At 55.2% G+C, this 24,209-nt stretch overlaps 1 protein-coding gene and 1 long non-coding RNA gene across 2 annotated transcripts in view; one reads left to right on the top strand and one right to left on the bottom strand.

The window, feature by feature from the left end:
* Positions 1–24,209, top strand: part of SORCS2 (sortilin related VPS10 domain containing receptor 2) — a 485,797-nt gene that overhangs the window by 246,745 nt on the left and 214,843 nt on the right. The window lies entirely within an intron of this gene.
* On the bottom strand, positions 1,217–5,265 carry LOC137223367 (uncharacterized). Its single transcript, XR_010942836.1, has 3 exons — positions 4,796–5,265; positions 3,584–3,782; positions 1,217–3,231 (listed from the first exon to the last, which is right to left on the bottom strand). It is a non-coding gene; the product is annotated as an uncharacterized lncRNA (long non-coding RNA).

The following is a 24,209-nucleotide window of genomic DNA, read 5'->3' as shown; positions in this document are numbered from 1 at the left end:
TGGCCCTGCTGGGGCCCCGGCTTCCCTGTCCGTCGGGGGCTGCTCAGTTAAAGCAGGACTGCATGTGACCAACGCAGAGCAGAGTGGCCCTCGGAGGTGTGCGCTTACGGCCGCTGTTGTGATCTCCTGGTGGCCCAGCCGCAGGGAAGATGCTGAGCGCCCCGCCCTCCACCTGACCCTGGCTCGGAAGAAAGACCCGTTCACGGGCCCATCTCGCCAAGGCCCAGCTGTGAGCTGGGGCGTGAGTTCCCTGGAGCTATGTCTGCAGGGAAGAGCACGGAGCCCAGGGCGTCTGCAACCTTGAAAAGAGTCTACACCCGCCGTGGTGATTCCATTCATTTTATTCAGCACACAGGGGTCTTCACTGCACCTAGACCTCATCCTACCGTCCCCTCCCCTGGGGACATCACAGCACACAGGGGAGCAAGGGCACAGAATGAGCGCCAGGCGGGTGGGCTGTGTGGTTGGGGAGGGACAACTCCAGGCGTGGGGATTCTGTGAGGCCGCGGTCCTGGAGGCCCGAGCGGCAGGGGGGACCTGGCGAGATTAGAGATGCAGAGTCGGGGCCGGCATCCCCAGCCTGAAGGTTTGGGGAGGTTGGGGGACCTGAGGGCGGTCCTGAATGTGAGTTACCGTCGCCATGGCCGGCCTGGTCAGGACCCACCCCTGAGCCCACTGGGGACGCTGAGATGCTGGGTTTCAACATGTGAAAGTTAACTTCAGGCCACGGTTCAGGTGTTTCTCTGGAACCTTAAGGGAAGGGCCTTCCGAGCCCCTGCGGTGGGGAAAGTGCTGTCGGGATACTTGGGTCTTTGTGGGAAAATAGAGTGGGTGCCCCGGGTGGACGGAGCCCAGGCCAGTGTTAGAGACCGTCCGAAGGGAGAAGGGTGTGCACAGTGAAGACGGGAGAGTGTCACCAGCCATGTCACCCGGCCGTGCCCGGGAGTCTTGCTGGGTTCCTCCTCTCTCTCCTCCATCAGCTTCTGTTCAGACCTCCTTCCCTGCTAAGAACGCACTTTGCTTGTTGCACTAGGGTGAATAGTTTCCCCCCAAATTCCTGCCCACCCAGAGCCTCCAAACGTGACTGTATTTGGAAATGGGGTCCTTGCAGAGGTAACTTAGATGAGACCCCACTGGAGCGGGGTGGGCCCTGAGCCCCGTGACTGGGGTCCTGATAAGAAGGGGAGGGGCCAGGGGACAACGGAGGCAGGTTGGACGGGCGCGTCTACAAGCCGAGGACCGCCAGCATCTGGGAGAGGCAGGAAGGCCCCTCCCCTGGAGCCTCCGGAGGGAGTGTGGCCCTGGGGACACCTGGATAGACTTGCGCCCCAGGCTGTGAGGGGATAGATGTGTGTCGTTGGAAGCCCCAGCGTGTGGCCCTTGCCTGCATCAGCCTGGCCTGTTGCAGAGGCCGAGCTGTCACGGGCACTCTCTCCTGGGTCGGCGCCTCTACCAGGAGCCCAGTTTCTTCCCGACATGTGGCCGTTACTGAACTAGATTGTGCCGAACCCCTGACCCCGATGCGAGGGGCAGGCAGTGAGGCCAGCCCGGCCTACTCTTCCTCAATGAAATGCACTCCCAACGCCACCCCCAAACCCCGTCCTGTTAGAAAGACTTGCTGGAGGGCCTCCATCGAGCATTCGCCCAAGGGGGATCGCAGAGTGTTCGGTGGTGTGTGCTGGGAGGGGGCTGCCCTGTTCACGGGGTCCGAGGCCGGTGGCCTGGGCGGGTCACACCACGTGGGTAGGTGAGTATCGGTACCACCCCGCCCAGCAGGCCGAGTCGGCCCTCCATCTTTGTCGGGGGAGGGACGGCTTGGTTAGAACCTGTTGTTTGATATTCTTGGACGCTGGGTCCAATTCGCTCCGTGTTGGATAGAAGACGCTGCCCCACCTTTGCCGTGTCCTAGAGTCAGAGATGGCCTTGCCAGGGGGTTACTGGAGCGGGGAGGATGGTGAAACCATGAGATCGGGGGTGAAGCACGTGTTGGGGGGAGGTGGGCAGGGAGCTAACCCGCAAACCACATGCTCTGCCCCGGCCCCCGCCCTTCCTGGGAAAGGCGTGCTGGACCCAGGACCCGGGCTTTGGACCTTGTCTTCTCTTCCTGCCCTGAATTGTGGAGGCTGATGTAGTGATCACCTCAGTTAATTCAAAGCCAGCCCTGGGGTAACAAAACTCAAAGTTATCTGCTGGGCAGGAGCCCACAGAGGAATTTAATCCAGTTCAAACAGCACTTTTGGAGTGCCTGTGACATTCCAGGGTTCGCTAGGCCTGGGGAATCCCAACACGGACAAGAGACTTGTCCTCAGTCCTCCAGGAGCTCACAGTCTAGTGAGGGGATGACACACATGCCAAGAAGTCTTATGCACTGTCACCATGCTTTAGAGTGAGACGTCATAGAAAAGATGAAAGAGCAATCAATATTGGCCGGGATTGTGTGCCGGGGAGCTTCAGAGAGAACCACAAAAAGGAGGTGACACTTGAGAAGGGTTTTGGGGGATGTGTAGGAGTTTTCCAGGCCAACCTGGAGGACATCATCTTTGAAAACAGAAAACAAAACATGCAGGGGCAGGGAGGCTGGAAAATGCTGGGCCAGTGGTTGGTGTGCTGTTTGGGCGTGGTGGTGGCTGAAGGAGGTGAGGCCTGAATGTCAGCTTGGGGTCACGTGAAGAGAGGCCTGCATTCCAGCGGAGGGAGTTGGAGTTGATCCCAAGGTGGTGAGGAAGTGTGCAAGTTGGAGAGTGACACACGGTCAGGTGGGCAGCCCCAGCGTGGAGGAGTGAGGGCATGCGGGCATCTGGATCCCAGCTCTGACCGGGTGGGAAGCTCCGAGGTCTGGGCCAGCACTGAATCCCGCGCAGAGCAGGGCAGGGTGTGAGAGCTGGTCTGGGTTTGCTGATGCCTGTGCCTGGGATTGAGGGAGGAGGAGCCTAGCCAGGCAGGCACAGGGGCGCATAATGACAGGCTGATCACAACTTGGACTTGTCCCTTAGCAGGTATGAAATCAGGTAACTCTGAAGATGGACACATAGGACACTGGGCACCAGGGTAGGAAAGGAGGCAACACGCCACCTACCCCGAGGCCACGGCCAAAGCCAGGATGCGCCTCTGGGCCCGCCCCCTGCCCTCTCTGTCGCTCTCCTGATGTACAATCCTGCAGCGTCTGGGAGCAGAGAGAGCTGAGGCTGAACCATGGAGCCACGCTTCGTGTCCTAGTCAGGGCTCTGCGGGCTGCAAAACAAACTGACTCTAGTAGGAAGCCAGACGCGCTCCTGAGCCCATGGGCAGACAGCCCTGGGGGGCGAGCATCGTGGCATGCGGGCGGGGGCTTGGAGAGTGGGGTGGGACCTGTCCGCTGTCTCTCCCTCATCAAATGGCTGCTTCTCCCTCTTCCCGTTGGGGGACTAACTCTTCCCCCGCTGGCCCCCGCATCTGGGCGCTCTTGGCCTGCTCCGCAGATGCCCCGTCCAACACGGCAGCCTTGGACCAAGTGTCCATATCATGGAGCAGCTCAGGGACTCGCTCGGCCAGCTTCTCCAGACCTAGTTCCAGGTGGGCAGGAAAGAGACTATGACACACTCACCGAGGGCCAGTGTCCAGGCCCGGCACAGCTAGCTGTGGCCAGAAGGGCAGGGTCCTGTAGCATGTGCTCACTCGGCTAGAGCCCTCCTTGGTGGAGTGGGGGGGGCATTCCCATCGAGGGGAAAGGACTGGAGAATATCGCGTGCATCTCCGCTGGACTGAGGCATGGACCTGGAGAGCGCCAAGCCTCAGTTTCTTGTCTGTGAAACGCAGGGATGGGTATTTAGAACTCCCTCTTGGGGGGCTGATGGAGGAGAATGAGATACTCTGTTAAAGCATCAACACGGTGAAAAGCACTTGGAATCCCCTGCATGTCATGTCGGTTTTCTGTCACAGTCCTCCCAACAGTGTACCGTCCCAGCAGGAAATATTGGGCTGGCCACAAAGTTCGTAAGACCCGAAAGAACTTTTTTGGCCAACGCAATACAAGCACGGGGTACTCAGGTAGCCCACCTTTGCCCCCTACCAGTTTGCCATATGGCCTCAGGGCTTTCAGTGCTTCTTGTCGTTGTACCAGCTGCCCTGCCAGCCTCATGGCTTTGCTAGAAAGGGCCAGTGAACCAAAGCTGAATAGTCCCAGGCTCACAGTAAGCCCCTGATGTGTGTGTGCGCGTGTGTATTGTTTTAATAAATGAGTGAATGAAAGGTAAGGCATTTTTGTACTATTTTCCACTAAGGTAAATAGGAAAATAACTTTGAGATCAAGTCTAAGCAGAACTTTTTCCACCTGGATTCTTAGAATTTGGGGACTTTGAGATAATCTAATGCAAATCTTTCATCTGTCAGAGGTGGGGCTTACAGGGAAGAGAGAGGGGAAACTCACGTTTATTGAGCACTTACTACGTGCCAGGTCCCAGGCCAACCACCTCCCGAATATATTCTCTTTTAAGGGGCTGACATCACCCCTTGTCAGCCCCTTAAAAAAGGGGGTATCACTGAGTCTGCATACCTGGGAAACTGAAACCGAAAAGGTTGAAACCCCGCCGACTTAGAAAGTAGAAATTCTGGAAGTCAGAAAGCCAGGCTGTTCTATGTCTACAAATGTTATTTCCCAGCTTTTTTTTTTTTTTTTTTTTCAAGCACTCAGGTGCTTTCCCTTTCTTTGCTTTGCCGGTGTTTCCTAGAAAATATCGCGCAGTAAAAATCAACATGTGATGAGAGGCATCTTAGAGATATCCAGCCCCAAAGCCCCCATCATCTCACGGGAACTCACCTGCCGCCTGCTGCCTCCAAGCGTGTTTTCCAAGGTGACTGATTTAGGTGCGCTGAGAATCACATCTCTATCTTCCCTGGGAAAGGCCACTGCACCTGTCATCCGGCTCACACACTCCCATATTTCTCAAGTCAGGAACCAAAGTGACCTGTACCGTATCAAGTTTATCTTCTTCATATTTCATGGTTTCTCTTTCTGATGGAGCCAGGACGGAGTGGCTGGCTGGGGATTACGGTAGCATTGCCGCGAGGAGGAATACTATCGCGGCGAAGCCTGCTTTAGTGAGATTTGTGGAACAAACAGGGGTGCGGGCCCCAAAAGGATCTAAAAGGCTTTGGCCAGAAAGCGCTGATGGTGATGTGGAAAAAACAGGGTTTCAGTCCACGGCTCGCTTACACCCCCGCGGGGGTTTTCCTCTTTTTTCCACTCTGATCTTACTTAAAAGGAAAAAACAAAATGATGCTATCTTTAAACGAGAGGATGCTGAGCTGGAAGGGACGTTATAGATTAAATGTCACGTCCTGAGAACCGCCTTCACTGCACCCGACCCCATCCCTCTGGCCAGTCCCTTCTTCCTTTCTCGTGCGTGTGCGTGTGTGTGTGTGTGTGTGTGTGTGCATTGCCTGCCACCCCTGCTGCAAGGGGGGCCCCTCCCCAAGTGTGGAGCCTGGCTGGCTGGTTCCTGCAGGGGCTGGAGGTGAATGCTCAAGGGGCGTTTTTGTTTTGTTTTGTTTCGTTTTTTAACACAAGAGCCCTGAGACTGCTAGCTTTTTTGTTTGTTTTAAGGTTTTTTTTGATGTGAACCATTTTTAAAGTCTTTATTGAATTTGTTCCAGTGTTGCTTCTGTTTTGTGTTTTGGTTTTTTGGCCGCAAGGCATCTTAACTCCCCGACCAGGGATCGAACCCACATCCCCTTCATTGGAAGGCGAAGTCTTAACCACTGGACTGCGGACTGCCAGGGAAGTCCCTCAGGGGACATTTGCTGAATGAATGAGTGAGCGAGAGCGATGCAGGGCTCTGGCCCCAGGCAGGACCTCCCTGGGGGCACAGGCTCCCGAGGGTCCTGCCAGAAACCCGCATACCCTCATTCCCTTTCCGGGGGTCCTCACAGCCCTCCTGAGCCTACCCGCAGTCCTGATCTCCAGGTGAGACCTGTTCGCCCCTTTTATTGCCGTGGACAGCCGGGTCCCACTGTCGCATGTTCCAGGTTACGGGGCACACGGCTGCTTTGGGCAGGACGGGCTCTGGGCAGAGCACCAGGGTCATCCCAGCCCAGAGCCTTGGGGACTGCCCCCCTGACTTCCCCATCACCCGGGGCTCCAGCCTGGCTCTGCAGAGACCCCTTCATCCACAGCAGGCTGGTTCTGCGGACCTCTTCACCACACAGCCTCCTGTCAGCCTCCTGAGCCCGACGGGAAGCCAGCCACCTCCTGCAGCTCTTCCCTTAAACGTCCCAGCACTCTCTTTACTTTTCCTCACCATGGAAAACACGAGAGGAGAGACAGGGGTCATGGGGTCGGCTGGCCTCCAGGTCCTACTCATCAGGCCTTGGTGTGGACACAGCAGTGGAGGTGGGGAGCTGGGGCTCCAGGGCTGGCTTCTCCGGGGAGGACGGTTGCCATGGGGACGGCTTGTGAGGTGGAGGGAGAGGAGGGAGGCGCCGCTGGGAGGGAGCCTGCCCTGGACTCAGAGGAGCTGGCTTGGGTAAGGCCCGGAGGTGGAGGACGAGATGCTGGCTTGAGAGCCTGGGAACTGGAAGAGACAGGAGTGAGGCTCGGAGCTGGGCGTCAGGCGGCTCCGGACCTGGACTGGGGTGTGGCCGCTCGCCCCCGGGAGTTCCTTAAACCCAGCCAGCACCCACAGCCCCGTCACCATTGCCTGCATCACGGTCACCATCCTGGCCGCTGTCCGATAGCTCGTGCCGGGTACCAGGCACCGCGAGGCCCATCGAGGTCACCATCATCACCGCCTTGGATCCCCACTCGCGGGAAGAAACACCTCTTTCCTGTTCCATTGAATTGCTTGGAGCTCTGCGTGCCCGTAACAGCAGGGTCTCCAGCATCCTTGAGGCTTTTTCCGAATGTTCTCCTCAGCGGTTGAAAACGAGCCGTGTCCCGGCTGAGGGACCCTCAACAGGCTGCCCTGAGTCCACACAGGCCTGCAGGGCGGCTGGGGGCAGAGGGTCTTCCAGACCCAGCTCCTCCTCCGGGCCCCCCGGGCCCCAGGCAGGGTCACCAGAATGGAGCCCCTTTTCTCACGAGGGGGTCCCATTTGGGGCACCTGGGGCTGAGCCATCCCCTCCTGTCCCAGCTGAGACCCCCACCCCCACCCCCATAACTTTGAGCCTGGGTCAGTGTCCTGGGTCTGCTGTAACAAGTTACCACAAACTGGGGCCTTAAATGAACAGACTTCTCTCTAGGTCTGGAGGCCAGACCTCTAAAATCGAGGTGTCAGCAGGGCTGTGCTTCCTCCGAAGGCTCTAGTGGAGGATCCTTCCTTACTTCTTCCGCTTCTGGTGGCCCCAGGCATTCCTTGGCTTGTGGCCACACCACTCTAGTCTCTGCCTCCATCTTCACAGGCCTCCTCCTTGTGCGTCTGTGTGTCCTGTTTTCTGCCTCTTTATGAGAACACTTGTCACTGGGTTTAAGACCCACTCAGATAATCCAGGATGATCTTGTCGTGAGATGCTTAACTTGCTTATATCTGCAAAGACCTTTTTTCCCAAATAAGGTCACATGAACAGTGCTGGGGGTTAGGATACAGACGTATCTTTTGGAGGTCACTATTCAACCCCCTACAAATCCCGAAGGGAAGAGGCTGAGGTTACAATCCCTTCCTGTCCAGGATGCTCCCTGGCCCCAGTGTTACCCCTCTTCTGTCTCCCCAAGGGCCTGCTCAGAGGGCTAGAAGCCCCATTGCCCTCCCCTCCCAGGTGGGGTTGGATGACTCACCCTCCACGTGTGTGCACGAGGGGCCTCGGTGTGACCCTTCCCTGAACAAAGGAGCCCATGGCATCAGAAGGACCTTCACTTGTGGGTCCAGCTGCCCCATTTGTCAGGGGAAGGGATGGAAGCTAGAGGGGCCGTGACGTGCCCAGGATCCCCGTGGGGAGAGGCAGAGCATGGTCTTGAACCTGAGACCCTCGCCTCTTGTCCAGGCTGCCCGAAAATCACCGCCAGCATGGACACTTGGGTGGTGGCTTTTTGGCCATGATCTAAATCGTGTGGGAAAATTTGAAAATGGAGCTGTTAAAATTCTCTCTCTCCCGCCTGTGTTGGAGAGACCAAGCAGCATTCCGCTGGCCTCTGCCCTTCCTGCCTTCTGGGGATTAGAGCCTGCGGGGATACCACGTATTAATATCCGCTTCCAGGAGACTCAGTGTGATGGTCCGGCCCCATTTCAGGAGCTCAGAGCCGCCTTGGAGGGGCTCAGCTCCCCGCCCCAGCCACATGCTGCCTGGCCACCTACCTCTGCGCTTCTCTTTCCCTCAATTAAGTCCCAGCAGCTGTGGCATCGAGCGACGCCGGCTGTGTGCTCTCCGAGTCTTAATTAGGGGTCACGGCGAATGGTGGTATTTCCCAGGCTTGCCACGATTCTATTAAAATTCCTCTTTGTAGACATCAGGCACGGCCCGATTCCACCCAGGGACAAAGGAGAAAGAGTCCAGGGCAGAGAGGCTTGCTCACGGGCAAGTTCTTCCCCAGAAGTTTAGCCTAGAGGGGGTGAGAGTTTTCGGCAGTGAAGATCATTCTGCTCGTCTGGTGCCTGGACTTTGTGCCGGGAGAGATGCTGAAACGAAGGCAGTCTCAGCGACCGCGTGGTGATCAGTTAGTGACTTCTGCCGTAGACTCAGGAAGAGGGCTATGGGGTTCGTGCGCCCTCTATTTACCTTTGTGGCCAAGTCCTTCGGGTTTGGCCCCCCGGTTTACTGTCACCAAGGGAGTGTTTCCAGCCCCGCCAGGGCTCTCCAAGACCCACAGTGGTGGCCACAGCTGTGCAGTCTTCGGGAGGGTCCCACAGCTAGGGTCCAGAGTGGGTCGTGGGGCTCTGACTGGGGCCCCGTGGGTCAGCTTCAGTCTCAGACTTTGGGAAATCAGGTTGGAAAGGAGGGGCAGTTGTCCCCACGTGCCCTGTTCCCCCCCCATGTGATATAGACGCCCTCACCTATGTAGGCCCCCAGACCCACTCTGGAGTAGACCCGGCCTCCTGCAGACCGTCTGCCCGATTTCCCCGGTGTCCCCCCACCCGTTATACAGCACCTCCCAGACCTCCCTGCCTCGGGCTCCACAGCCCCTGAGACTCACAGGACAGGGGTGGCCATGTTTACAGGCTCAGCGAAGGCGTTCCCAAACTTAGCTTTGGCTGTTCATTGCTCAAGAATCCAATACTGAGAGACAAATGTTGGGTAAAAGGAAAGATCGCTTTATTGAGGAAGCCGGCAGTCCTGGAAAGAAAGTGGACTCACGTCCCAAAGAACCAACTCCCCATTGCTGACAGGGCCAAGAGCTTTTAAAGGGGAGTTTCAGGGGTGCACACGCGGAGGAGGGCATCTACATGCAGAAACAGCACAGTCAGCTCTGACAGTCATCTTGAAATTTGTTGGTGGTGGTCTGATCAGTGTCATCTTGATTGTTTTAAGTACAGTTAATCTTTAGTTCCTGGGTCGGTTTGTTCCCATTTTCTTGAGGCCAGTTCTCGGCATTGTGGCTGCTTATGTCACGGCTACAGTCTGGTCAGTGTGTAGTTAACTTCTTCCACCTGATGGGGGTTTTAATATCTACCAAACAGCTCATAGGACATGGCTCAGAATATTCTCTAGAGCCCTTGAGGAGGAACTAAAGGTCCTTGTTTTATGGCTAAACTCCTATTATTTTTTCTTGTTTGACTATTTTCCTTTGCTTCTGCATTTTCTCACTTCTCCGATTAAATTTATTCTTTGGCTAAAGTTTCTCTATAAACAAGAGGCAGGTGGAGGACATGGTCGGGGGCAGGTCTGTCCTGGGAAGGGCCCATAGAGCCCTGCTCCTTTTACAAAGGGACCACCAGTGGCACCCACGTCACTGCCACTTCATGTCAAAGCGTCACACCCTGTTTGTGGACGTGTAATCAGTCCTGACTGCTGCCCGTTCTTCTGTCTTCTGAGCACCTAGGAGATGAGAGGAGACCCTTGCACCTTGGACCCTTGCAGAGTAGTTGCTATTCTGACACCAGTTCTGATGTGTGGGTTCTTTCCAGCACCAAACAGTTCTCAACACCCACTGGGTATCCTACAGTCTAGCTCAGTTCTGACCCTGTCTACCTGGAGAGAGCGTCAGACCCCACAGGGGGAGGGCTGAGACCCACAAGACTGCCCCCTGCTCCCCACTTCAGACACCAGCTTCTGACCGACGAGTTACAGATCAGGGGTTCCACACACCCGCTCCTTGGGTTTGAGTAATTTGCTGGAATGGCTCACAGAACTTAGAGAAATGTTTTACTTACTAGATCACCAGTTTATTATAAAGGGTATAACTCAGGAGTGGCCAGATGGAAGAGACACACACAAGGCCTGGGGAAGGGGCCCGAGCTGCCATGCCCCCCGGGCACCACTAGCCCTGCACCTCTGCAGGTTCGCCAACTGGAAGCTCTTAGGACACTGTCCTTTTGGGGTTTTTATAGAGACTTCCTTACACAGGCATGATTGATCAGATCATTGGCTGTTGGCTGATTGATTCAACCTCCAGCCCCTCTCTGCTCCCAGGAGGGAGTAGCTTGGGTTGGGGGGACTGAAAGTTCCAACCCTCCAATCACATGTCATCTCCACTGCCTAGCAACTCCCATCCTTAGGTGACCTAGGGTCTTTCCAAAAGTCACCTCATTGACATAACAAAAAACACAGTTATGACTCTGTCATGTGGGAAACTCCCAGGGTTTTAGGAGCCCCGTGCCAGGAATGGAGGGAGAATATATATTCCTATTATAAATCACAATCTGACGTCAGTTCATAAAGTTGCCACATAGATGAGTACAGAATTCCATGGTTAAAACATGCTGGGCAGGTAGGTCCACCTCTGTCTTCCCACAGGCCCATACTTACTTTCAGGGTAAATGGTCACTGGGTCACTGGCTTCTTTCATGTGGCCATGCATTTCTCATTCATTCATTCATTCAATAATTATTTGAAATCATTGCAGAGGCAGGAAAGAAGGAGCCTCAAACTCCTGCAGTGCTGGAGCCGGAAGCCGTCTTTCGGGACCGTGCAGCTCCTTGATTTTCTCTCCAGTAGCCGGTTGGCAGGGGTGTGTTGCCTGGAGTCCTGCACTCAGGTTGCCTCCCTGAATTTGCCCTTCCAGACACTGCTGTTTCTTTTTTTTTTCTTTGTATTTTTATGTTTTATTTTTTTTGGTTTTTTTGTTTTGTTTTTTGTGGTACGCGGGCCTGTCACTGTTGTGGCCTCTCCCGTTGCGGAGCACAGGCTCCGGACGCACAGGCTCAGCGGCCATGGCTCACGGACCCAGCCGCTCCGCGGCACGTGGGATCTTCCCGGACCGGGGCACGAACCCGCGTCCCCTGCATCGGCAGGCGGACTCTCAACCACTGTGCCACCAGGGAAGCCCTCTTTGTATTTTTAATTGCAGTATAGTTGATTTACAATGTTGTGTTCATTTCTGCTGTACAGAAAAGTGCTTCAGTTACATATATATATATATATACATATGTATGTATATATATACATTTTTTAAAAAATTCCTTCCCATTATGGTTTATCACAAGATACTGAGTATCGTTCCCTGTGCTCTACAGTAGGACCTCGTTCTTTATCCATTCTCTATATAATAGCTTGCATCTGCTAATCCCAAACTCCCACACCATCCTCCCCCACCCCCTCCCCCTTGGTAACCCTAATTAACTGAGATTGACACCTATGTGCGATCTGACTACCATGAGCAGCCAGAACACATTTTTTAATCTTAATTACTAGTTTAGAATATTCATACAATTGACTAAAATGCCTTCTCTTAAAAATCGAACAAGTGACGACGATGTCAAAGTCTTCAACGTGTCTTAACTTTTTAAAATTAATTTTTATCGGAGTAGCGTTGCTTTACAGAGTTGTGTTGGTTTCTGCTCTACAGCAAAGCGAATCAGCTCTGCGTACACATATATCCACTCTTTTGGGGTTTCCTTCCCACTTAGGTCACCACAGAGCATTGAGTAGAGTCCCCTGAGCTCTGCAGCAGGTTCTCATTCATTATCTATCTTTTACATAGTAGTGTGTCTGTCGGGCACTGCTATTTCTAAGCACCCTCATTTCAGGAGCCCCCGTTGCCGATCACTGCAGCTCTCCAGGCAGCGTTACGATTTCGGAGGGTCTTACACACGCGGGAATTCTTTCTCAAGACGTCGCCTTCCTCCTGGCGGCAGACAATCCTCACGACGTGTCGCCGGCCCCCCTGGACCCCGCCCATGTGTCCTGTGGTTGACTTGGTGTTGAGAACCCTGTTATTTCAGATTTGAACATTCTGTCTGTACACAAAAAGCGAGGCATGGAATTTCAGAATCAAAATAATCACGCGTGGTTTGGATCAATGCCCCATCTCTGACGTGCAGAGTCTGTGTTTGGGGAAACACAGGCGCCCCATCAAAGCCCAGTGAAAAACCTTCCTCTTCAGGGAAGCACGTGTAAGCTGTTCCCCTGCTCGGGCGCTCGAGCCCTCAGAAGTCCTGCTGGGAAGTGCGTGGACTGGGCAGGGTGAGCCCGGCCAGGGCTCTTGAGCCTCGTGGAGGGGGTGAGAGAGGTAGGGGTGGTGTGAAGGGGCGGTGAGCGCCAGGCACAGCAGGGCACGATGCAAGGGGGCAAGATCGGGCCCTGGGAGGGCAGATCAAGTGGGTCCCAGAGCCCAGACCCGCAAGGGCCACACTCGGGCAGCAGGGGTGGGACAGAGAGGGGCTGTGAGCCCGAGACTGAGCTGGGGAAGGGGTGCTGACCACTGCCGGACTCTGCAGAAGGACCTGCAGTTCTCCACACTGGTTATTCATTCTCTGGGCCCTGCCTGCCTGGGGGGTCCCAGAAGCTGCGCCGGCCTCCCCTCACTGTGGAAACGACGGTTTCCCTTCTGATTCTGTGTGGGGAACCCGACTCAGCTCAGGGCCGGGTGAGGGCCCACGTGCGTGTCCCTCTGCCCAGCCTGGGCAGTGCAGGGCCAGTATAGGGGGCGAGACTTTCACGGGCAGCCCTCCTCCTGGGACGGGCAGAGCCCAGGAGTGCCCTCTGAGGAGGCCGCAGAGCTCGCTTGCAGGAATGCCCCTGCCCCCTGGGTTGGCCTTCTAACGCATCCATCCTAGGGGCCATGCTGGCATCTCTGGACAGCCACTGGCGGGGGACCAGCCTCAGAGCCCCTGCAGCCCAGAGAACCCAGCTTAGAGACTGCCTTTCCCTAAAAGAGGCAGGGGGCATGCCCAGCGGGAGTGGGGATGGCACACATGCAGAGGAAAGACAGACAGACAGCTCCACGAGCATCACAGCCCCTGGAGCTCGCTTCCTTCCACACCCTACCCATCTGCCCGCCCCGTCGGAGGGATCCAGTGAAATGGGGGACAGGCTGGGGTCCCCTTCCTTACCAGCTGCCCGTCCTCCCCTTCCAGCCCGTCCTCACTGTGCTGCCTTTCTTGACAGTGAATCCTTTCACTGGTTTCCCTCTGCCCTCCTGTGGGTACAAACCAAATCCTCCCCCCAAGCTCTCCACCTCCCCAATTCTGAGTTCCTCCCATATCCTGAACCCCCTCGACGTCCTCTGAGCACACAATGCTGGCTTTCTTTTCCAGACCTCAGCACATGCTGTTCCCTATACCCTCTTGCCTGAGTAACCTGTACTCACCATCCAGTCCTGCGTGGATATCCTGTCCCCCAGGAGGCTGTCCGTGGGGCTAGGTGGCCCCTGAGGCTGTGTTAGTGCGGGCCACCCTCGCCTCTGCTCCTACAGCAGCTCTGTACCCTGGTCACAAGTTTTCCTGCACTTGACCATGAATCATACCTGCAGCTTCTGTCCCCGGGTCCCTATGAAAGCACGTCCTCCCTGAGAGCAGACACAGCAGCTGTACTTTGCACGTTGGTGTCCCCAGATACCCAGGCGCTGGCACAGGGTGTGGCACACAGTAAGTGCTCATCTCATGCTTGTTGACTGAATTAATGCAGAGGGATTGCTGTGATTAAGACCTATTTGGATTTGACTCTTCCTGATACTAACTGTGTGACCTTGGGCACATCACCTAACCTCTCTGAGCTCACGTGTTTGCATCTGTAAAAGGAACGCTCCTTTGGCAATAGCAGGTGGTGTTTATTAAGCATTTATTAAGTCCTTGTGCCACATGCTCCTCTGAGCCCTTTCTGCATGCACGGTAACTCATCTATGCTCCACAACCATCATCCGGGTCAGCAGTGTTACTGTTATCCCTGTTTGTCGGATAAGGTTAGGGAGGCCAGGGAGACCCAGCTGGCTCAGGGTCCCACAGGCCAAGCGCAGTGGGCTTGGAGATTGTGCGTGGGCTCTTGGACTGTAATCCAGCCTCAGTGCCGTGCTTTCGCTTGCCCAGATAAGATGCTGGATACAGCGGAAACTACTAGGAATCTGTCTCTACTTGGACCTGCAGTGATTCAGGCCCCAGGGTGTCTTGCGTCCACGCAGCAGGAGGACTTGGGAGTGAAGCAAGGCTGGGCTCGAATGGTCACCTACTTCTCTCCAACTGTGTGACCCTGTAAGTCTCCATGCTTCTCTGAGACTCAGTTTCGTCATCTGTAAAATGGGGCCCCTCACGTCTTGCTCCAGGTCTGAGTGCCCACCGGGTATACCCAGCATGTGGTTTGGGCTCCGTAGATGTTACTTCTTATCCCCTTCACATGCAAACACACTGCCCTGCACGCGTGTCTTTTAAAGCTAATCTTCTCCCAGGTCAGGGGTGGGGCTGCAGTCAGCTGAGGTCTGGGGGGAAGGACTTCCAGGCTGGCATTGGCCTCCATGACCTGCTTCCTAGCGGGACTGGCATGGCAGGTCTGGGCCAGGTCTTTGTCGGGCTGTGGCCTCCTCCAGCTTTCTCTGAGGCTGCCCACTTCGGCCACCCTTTCCTCCCTTCTGGTGCCCTCCCTGGCTCCAGCTATCACTGGGATGTGCCCACTGACCCTGGAGAGGTGGCCCGGCTTGGTGTTCGGACTTCCCCAGACCCAAGCCCACGCCTTGCTCTAGTCCTGCCCTGTTGGGAGCCTGGGCAAGTCACTGCTCCTCTTGGAAGCTCAGGATCTTCTTCTGTAAAGCAGGAATGACTGGGCTGGCCTGGCCTTTCACACAGGAGCAGTGGTGTGTGTGGATGCATCCCAGGCACTGGAAAGTGGGGGGCCCTGGTGACCACAATGGCGTACCCGCCCTGCAGGGGACCTCCTCCACTTCTGATGCTGACAAAGGAAACAGGCTTCAGAAGGATGGTAGGTGCTGTGGGCAGTACCCTTCCCTGAGCCCCTAGTCTGTGCCAAGCACTGTCCAAAAGTGATCATGTTTTAGCCCTGGCAGTGGCCCCTTGAGGAGTCGGGGAAGGGCACTCTCGTTTGCTGAGAACCTAGGGCACGCTGAGCCCTGAAGTGTGCCCCCTACCTTCAGCCTCAAGGCAGTCTCACGAGGCTGTGCTGTGATGGAGTCCCATCGGCAGTGGGAACTCAGAGAGGGTGTGCGACTTGCCCCAGGTCACACAGCTGCCTCGCTGCAGAACTGGGAATCCAATCGTGGTCTGTCTGGCTCCAGTGCGGCGCTAGCCCCAGGACCCCAGGTTGCCTGCTCTGGCCGTGCTGTTAATGATGTGAGATGGTCTTCTGCTTCCTTTGAGGTTCCTGAGTGCAGTCAGCCAGCACACGCAGCTGCTTAGCATCTAGAAGAAACAGAAGAAGAGAGGAGGCTGCCCTCACTGTGCTGGGAGCGGAGAGAGCCCAGAGCACCCGCCCTGCACATACGCTCCAGGCGCCCCAGGCGCCGGGCCTCGCAGCCCGCCCACAGTGGTTTGGGAAAGGCCCTCCCCCTCCCCTTACCAGTATCACACACGATTGCACGGGGTGGACCCAACAGGCTGGAATCGAAAATGCAGAAAATGAGAAGCACAGGCCTTGGAAGTCAGGACAGGCAGGCGTGGGGCCGTGAGGGGAGAGCTGGGCACGTTCCGGGATTGCCTTTCAAACATCCTGCTTAATCTACATAAGCGGGCAGATTCTGTCCCAACCAGCTGCGTGTCCTTCGGCAGCTCTCCCCTGTTCTCTGGGCCTCAGTTTCCTCATCTATTAAATGGGAACAGCAGCTGTCGTGAGGTCGTGCTGTCCCGGCACAGGTGGCACCCGTGAAGATTCCCTCCTTGATATCCCCACCCACCCAAGCCTCAGTATCCCCTGTTCATCTTGGAAATAAATAGTTGCCCTGAGGACCATCTGGCTCGTGGCATCTCCCAGCAGGAGGGCCTGGCGGATCGCGGACGTCAGCCACCTCACTGTGCGGATGGGAAACTGAGGCTCAGGAGGGAGGGGAGTGGCCTCTGGTGTCTGCAGTCCTGATGCCTGGGCCCAGGCTCTGGCTCCACAGGAGCCCCTTGCACTTGACTCTCTGCTTCCTTATCTGAGCTGCATGGCAACCCTGTGAAGGAGTTTCAGACTGAAGGACCCAGGAAAGAAACTGAGACCCAGAGGGCGTGGGCCCTTTACTGGGGCCACCCAGTGAATCAGGGCATCACTGAGCTCAGAACTTTGATGTATGATTGTAAAGCAGCTGGTGCGGCGTCTGGCACGAGAGGTCCTTAGTAGCGGCTCCCTTTACCTTCCCCCAACACGTCATACCGGCAGTATCATCACCACCGTCATCACCATCACCACCGTCATCGTCACCATCATCACTACCCTAGCCTGCGAAGAACGTCCTCTTCTCCCTGTCGCTCAGATAAGATACCCAAGGCTCAGAGAAATGAGGCGCTTGCCCAGGCCGCCCAGGGAGTAGGGAGTGAGGATTCCCATCTGGGTCTGACTCCCTTCCCGCTGCACCACCCTGCCCCCAGGAATTAGAACTTTCTGGAAAGCTATTGGGACCCTCCCCACCCCTTCCCTGACCCCCGACTCGGGGCAGCAAGCCAGTGGAGCTCCACAGAGACGCTGTAAAATTAGCAACTTAATTTTGGTTGTCAGGAAATCAGTTGAGGGAAAAATGTTTTCAAGAGATTCCTTTTCTTACAAACCAGCGTGATAAAAATAAAGAGAAAGGCCTAGTTGCAGGGAGAAAGGACGTTTTCTAAATTTATAACAGGGATTCATTATTCATGGGCCACATTTGAAAAGGCCAAAGTCACAGAAAGGAAGTGGGCGTGAGGGGAAGGGCCGCAGCTGAAAAGGGGGCCTCGACAGGGAGCCCGGCAGAGGGACGTGGCCACGGGGAGGGACCTGCTGATCAGGGAAGGGGGCCGAGGGGCTGTGGACATCCCGTGGCTGCAAACACAGCTGAGCTCTATCAGAGAGGCCAGGGCTGCCGCTCCATCAGTGCCAGGCTCGGCACCTCGGTGCCCAGTACCTGCTCATCGGTTTGGATCGTGCAGTTACCTGCACGCGGTAGGAGGGCCAAATAAGGTGGGGGCCTTTATCGCTACACACGTGACCTCATTTACTGCAGACATCAACACTGTGAATGACTATCGGCGTTCTGTAGAAGACGACACTGAGGGTCAGAGTGGTGGAGAGACAGCAGCATCACGTGGCTGGTTTCAGTGGCTAAGGCCTCAGGCTTGAGGATGCCACATCCCACTGTCTTTCCCCGCCCTGCCGTGCTCTGACATGCCTTCTTCCTTTGGTCAGGCTGTTTGTCCCTGTAGGATGGAGAGAAAGGAGGATAGGGAAGGCCTGCTGTACCTCTCACCCAGCCCTGCCTCCCATGAGGAGGGTCTTTTTCCAGTCCTCCCCACAGTGCTATTGTCAGATGAGGAGACAGAAGGTCTGGAAGGTCCAGGACTTGCCCAGGGCTGTGCAACTTCGTCAACCGGAGCTCCTCCCTTTGCCAGGCTCTGGCTCACACTGAGTGGAGGTCAAGGCCGTCTTGCTGCCCTTCGTGCCAGGAGCATCCCAGCTCCTCAGCAAGAGCCTGACCCCGGTGGCTCGTTGCCTGGCTGGGTCCCAGCTGAGGGTCACAAAAGTCACACCATCACCTCCAAAGAATCCCACCTTGGATCTCTCCATTAGTTCACAGTCACCGTCCCCGCCACAGTGAGGGTGCGCTCTGTGCCGGACCCTGCACTTGGGAACTGAGACATTTCATTCCCACGTGACCCACGGAGGCAGGTGCTTCCGTGATCCCACAGCACAGAGCGGATCGTGAGGGGGAGCAACTTGCCCCAGGTCACAGCCTAGTGGGGCAGCCAGGTCCAGACCCCATACAGGCTTCCCTGCTCATCTGAAGTGGAGCCTGGCTACGAAACCTTTCCTAAGCCACAATGGCATAAAGTGAGATAACACTTACCTTAAGACGCGTCTCGCTGACGGATGCACGTTGAGATGAAGCACAGAGGCTCGCAGACGCTGTTCTCAGCGCTGGCGGCTGGCCGCTGAGCTGCTGAGTGCAGTTGCCGGGGAAGGGGCTTGGGGGTGCCGCTCTTGCTGCTTGGGGGGTGCACTGCCTCTCTAACAGCTAGCTGCAAACACATGTTGAATGTCATTTTCTCTTTTCACCTTTTTTTCCGTAAAAATGAAAATCAGCTTCTTTCGGTTAGCGAAAACAGGTACTCATGTAGATCTTTTGTAAACGCGGAGTGGCATACAACAGACTTTCAGAATCGGGAGACCTGTTCTATCGTCTGTCCAGAAAATTCCTTGCCATGAAATACAGAAGCCAGAGGGCCGCCAGGAACTTCGTAAAAATGGCAGATAAATGCGCGTGGGAGGAACAGTTTTGAGAGATGGTTTTCTGCTGTGGTTCCCGCCTGGCCTGGGCGATGCGTGGATTAAGACAGGGAGGTGGGTGGGGGGGTGCCCTGGATTGTTCTAGCAGGGGACAGCCTGGGGTGGGTAGGGGGCCAGCCACTGCCGCCCTCCTGGAATCCTGGTTTTCAGTGGGACCTTTGTGTAGTTTGACCATCCGGCTTTCGGGCATCGGGCTGGCGCTAGTGGCCGGGACTGAAGGCGAGGCTCGCGGGACACTGTGGCTTGGGCGCTTTCCTCCACGGCAGATATGCCAAAACCGAGCACAGGGCAAGGCAGCAGACTCCTCTGCACCCCGGCATCCCCGCCTACAAAGGGGACCTTTTTGTTGTCTGACTGTGTCTCTGTGCCTTGAGACTGAAGGAATCTGGAGGTGTATTTTCCCTTCTTCCTCTTTCTCTCTTTTTCAAGTACATCTCGGCCAGGGAGATCCTCCGCTGCTAAGACACAATTAAGTTTCTCAAGTTAATTATGCACCTGACAGCAGGGTTAGTGATTTTCTTAATTTCCACTGTAATTACGTGGGAAGAACAGTCACCCCTGATCTCCCAGGAAGGAAGCATGGGCTCCAGGAGCGAACATGGGCGTCTGAGGAGCCTGAAATCTGTCTGTGGACTCGAGACAGACGCTTGGCCCAAACGCGCCAAGTGTGTCCTTGCTCCGGCCCTCGGGAGGCAGCCCGGAGTAGCTGGGGTTGTCCTTGTCCCACATCGTGAGGAGCACCGTCAGAGGTGAGGAGACGGCCTGTAGGCCGGCTCTGGCTCTCGAGGTCTAACTGTCCATCAAAACAAGGAATGTGTGAGCTTAGAACCAGAGGGGCTTCCCAGGGAAAAGTTTCTTGGGAGGTCAGAACAAGGCCTTGCAGGGCTCAGCAAACCATACCTAGCACCTCCGTCTGAGGATGACTGCTCCCTGGTTGGGGAAGAGGATCCTGTGGTCATAGTGATCCCCATGAGGCCGATCAACAATTCTGAACCCTGAGCTGGTTAGCAGTCTCTGTTCTCAAAGGGATAATTTGTGTGAGTGCAAATGAAAGCCGTCAAAATGTGGACATGGGATGGCCGGGGGTGTGATCAGAATAGTTACTACCATTTATAGAGAGGAGCTGTGTGGACTCAGTTGGTCTGTCTGTGGGACCACCACTGGCAGCCTTTCTTACTTCTCCTCTTTGGTGACAGCGCCCATGATCACCTCGTCCCTCCCCCATGACTCCCGCTTACAGGTCTGTCTCCCCTCTGGCACCCACCACCTTGAGGGCAGGGAGCACAGGTGAGGTGCAGAGAATGGAAATGACTTGCCCAAGGCCACTCGGCCGGAAGGAGTAAAGCTGGAATTTGAAGCCATGTTACCGATGTGATCCTTGTACTCAGGTTCGCTGTGCAGGAGAAAGAGAGGCTGGCCCTTCCCTCTGAGGCAGCCCATGGATACGCTTTGCTGCAAGGTTTATTTCTTCAGCCTCGGCAACCGAGAGAGAAAAGAATATTAGAAAACCATTCGATTAGCAGTGACCCATGGGAAGCACAACCTACTTAAATGCTATTTCATGTTTTTAAAAGGAATCTGCCTACTTCTTTACCTCCCAGTGCATTAACTGGACAAGTTCCACCCGATTTCATATTTTAAAATTAAACAGTCGAGCAGAGAGGCTCTGCCCATAATAGCATCCTGGCATTTAGATCATAGGCCTTTCTCTGTACGTGAGCCCAGAGTCAGCTGAGGGTTTGGGGAGTCAGAAACTAATCATAAATTTTTTTAAAAAATGTATGTTTTACATAAACTTATATATATTATCTTTTCAGAAGCCCCAAATAGGAAAACTATTCCTTCCTAGAACAAGGAAATCCAAACTCAATGGGGGAAAAAGATGCATAGACATGTCTCTCATATTCAGGGCCTTGGGATTCCTGGCCTATTGAAAGAAAGCAGTGAGACGACTTGCTTAGAAATCAAGTAACAGTTTTGGGTACAAATGTTATTATCTTTCAGAAATACAAAGTTGGTGGTCACTTTGACTTACATCTAGTCCACACAGATTCCTCAGTCCTAACCACAAGAAGATGAGGTGGAGATATAGATACCGATACAGATATAGATGATACAGACACAGACACAGACACACATTCAGTAACAGATGGAGATGGGTATAGACGGAGGTACAGGGAGAGATACAGATGCAGATGGAGATGGAGTCGGAGATGCAGATGGGCATAGATGCAGGTACAGATACAGATGGCAATGACCGTGTGTTCTCCAGGGACTGACACAGGCCCAAGCCCAGAAGAGGTGCTCAGGCAGCATTCTTTGAACTCAGCAGACTGCCCTGACCCCTGGCCGGCTGGGTATCATATTTCAATATTTCTCCTTTTAAACTCCCCCGGGTACCATAGCTAGAGGCCCGGTGCAAGGGGCTTCTCGGTTGCCATGGGGGATGGCGCTGAGGCCCCTCAGAAGCTCGTTCTGAGGCCCTAGAAGAGAGAGGCTTCCCTTTGCCGGCCCCTCCCCGCTGACTCGGAACTGTGTGGTGTTCCCCCCATCCCCCAGGCCCTGGGCAGAGAGAAAGAGCTGGTGCTGTTACCAGCTTCTGCCACTGGCCTTGAGCCCTTGCAGACCTCCCCTTGGTTCTGCCTGGGTTATCTCACTGCCGCCCAAGTGCCAGGGCTGAGGGGCAGGGCCTCATTGCAGTGCAGCCTGTCGAGGTCTCGGCCTAAGCTCTCTGGAGCCCAGCCATCAGGTGGGAGCTGGGAACGACGGGGGGGGGGGGGGGGAGGCGGGGTCCTGGCTCCTGCTCGAGGCTCTTTTTACCGCATGTGCTGTTGAAGTAGCTGTTCAGTTATTCGTCAACATAAATTCAAACCCACATGCGTTCGGTGAACCGAGAGCCCAGTGCAGAACCCGGCGTGTGTTCAAGAGGTTTTGACACTCGGCTCAGTTCTTCTCTCGTTCCTGTGACCTTGCTGCGGGTACAGAGTCGAAGGCTCAGAGACGTATTGATATTAGGTATCTATCGGGTGCTGGGACTGCACTAAGTCCTTTGACATAAATCAATTTATTTCCCTTTAGTACTAATCCTTGTTCATTTTATAAACTAGGCAACCAGACTCGGAGAGGTGAAGTCACTGCTACCATCATTCAGTTAACAAGTGGCTGTGCTGGGATTTGAACCCACACCCTTCCGACAACTCCCGGCCCCGGGGCTGGCGACCTGTGGGGTCCTGACCATCAGGGACCGGGAGAGACCAGTGGTGAGACGGAAAGGCCTGGGGCCATCTGATGGGCCTGGGACTCAGGTTCTCCTGGCAACCTGTTGTACAGGCTCCTTCTAGAAGTGGAGAAATTCCACCCCAGAGCCAATCAAAGGATCAAAACCCTGGCCTCTCGCCTGTAAAGCAGAGGAAACAGGGTCCACCCAGGCAGGAATCTGGGGTAAAAGTGGGAACTGGAATCCTGATTATGGTTCCCATGGCAAAAACTGGATGAATCGACGAATATTACGGGAACTTTAAGGTGAGAAATTGATGAACAGCTTTCCCTCCGCTGAGACCTACTTAATTTTAAAAGAAAGTATGATTGCATCAGCAGGCCGGACGACTTTCCGTGAAAGGTGTGCAGGGAATCTAACGTCGTGGCGGGGGAGGGTCCACGGGGGTGGGGCAGGGGCGTGAGAGCTGCCATTTATCCCGCCTGCCTGGGGCCAGGCACTGGCCTGGGGCCGGTCCACAGTGAATTGTCTCATCAGCCACCTCCCTGCAAACAGGCCACATCTACCCCGTGTGCCCGTGAAGACAGCTTGGTCCACCAGGAGGGACCCTAGCCACACTGCCCCACGCTGGACCTAGGTCTGGCCCCTTCTCTTCGGAAGTCTCAGCCTCTTCCTGTCCCTCCATGGCTCAGACGCTGTAGCATTGCTGTCCTCAGAATCTCCCCACCCATTTCATGCTAGTTCCCAAAGGCAGCTCCTGGCCCTGCCGTGGGACGACCCACTCTTCCCCTCCCCTGCTCACCTGACTGACCCCCAGGCTGTCACGCCACCCTCCCTTCTGCATTGCCACCTAGGCTGTCTCTGACCAGGCGCAGGACACTTGAACGGTCTGTGTAGACCAGCCCACTTTGCTGGGGTTGCAGAGAGGAGGAAAAAGTCCTCCACGGAAGCAGTCAGCGCCCAGAGCTTGGCACGTGAGGTCCTCTCTCCCAGCAGGTGCACGGTGAGGGGTTAGCCGCAGGCTGCTTGAGTGAGAAGCCCGGTTCTGCTGTGCGACCTTCATGAGCGAATGAACCTCGAGAGCCTCAGTTTTCTCATAGGAAAAATAGGCTGATTGCTGAACAGTCCTCCCGGAACTAGAGTGAGGATTCGGTGGTGGCGCGTGAACGGCACTTAGAATAGAGGTGCCGGGGAACGTTATGACCCCCTGAGTCCTCTCTGCTTCCATTTCCCCATCTGTAAAATCGGGGTAACAGTGCCTAACTCCCCGAGTTTTTGCCAGGATGCGAGGCAAAGGAAACAGTCACGCAGCGCCCAGCTAAGGGTTAAATCCCCACTCTCTAGTCAGGCGTTAATTTTCAGGGGAGGCTGCTGGGAGCCAGGAGGGACAATCGAGGACAGCCCGGGGGCTACATCTGCTGTCAGCCATGGTGACTTACTTGCCTGAACCTCAGGAAACAGCGTGTGGGAAAAGGAACTTTTTAAAATCTGAATAAACTGCTTCCACCAAAGCACAGGAGGCTGCTATGGTCTGAGCCTAATGAGGCCTGACGCTGTCAACAGTGGACGCCGTGGCCGGTGGTAAATATTGGCATCCAGCTGCGTTTGGCGTGGTTGTATTTGCTCCGTTGTGGGGGGGGGGGGGGATTAACTCCCTGTTTCCCACGGCAAGGGATTTGTATTTTTCCACTTGGAAGTTTCCGGAAGCTGCAGACAGAATTGTTTTACCCGTGCGTCCGTCCATCCATCCATTCATTCACTCCTCAGCGGACATTCCTGAGATCTTAGTCTGTTAGGGCAGCAAGATGACCAGTGGTGAGAGGGAGCTACAAACCGGCTGTGTGTCCCGGGCTGGTCATTTCCCCTCTCTGAGCCTCAATGCTCCTACCTCTAAAGGGTGAGTCCTTATTTCTGACCTCGTAGGGCTGCTGGGAGGTGTGAATGGAACAACATCGATAAAGTGCATGGAATGTGCATGTCGTAGGAGCTTCGTAAACACCATCTGAGGCTTGGTGTGGCCAGGGAGGGCTTCCTGGTGTGGTCAGGGAGGGCTTCCTGGAGGAGCAAAGCCTGAGACAGATCTTAGGAGGTAGATGGACACTTGTTCCTTAATACATAGGTAGAAAACGAAGCAGTACAAGTGCTGTAGATTGAAAACTACATTAATCTACTGTATCGAGAGTTTAGGAATATTTCCTCCGCATTAGCTGGTTTTTACTTGAACCAATGAAAGCACCAGCATCTAATTGTCCAA

Source organism: Pseudorca crassidens, chromosome 4 (assembly GCF_039906515.1).
Source record: "Pseudorca crassidens isolate mPseCra1 chromosome 4, mPseCra1.hap1, whole genome shotgun sequence".
Taxonomy (NCBI): Eukaryota; Metazoa; Chordata; class Mammalia; order Artiodactyla; family Delphinidae; genus Pseudorca; species Pseudorca crassidens.
Note: the sequence above shows the minus strand (reverse complement) of the source record. Positions and strands in the feature narration are given on the sequence as shown.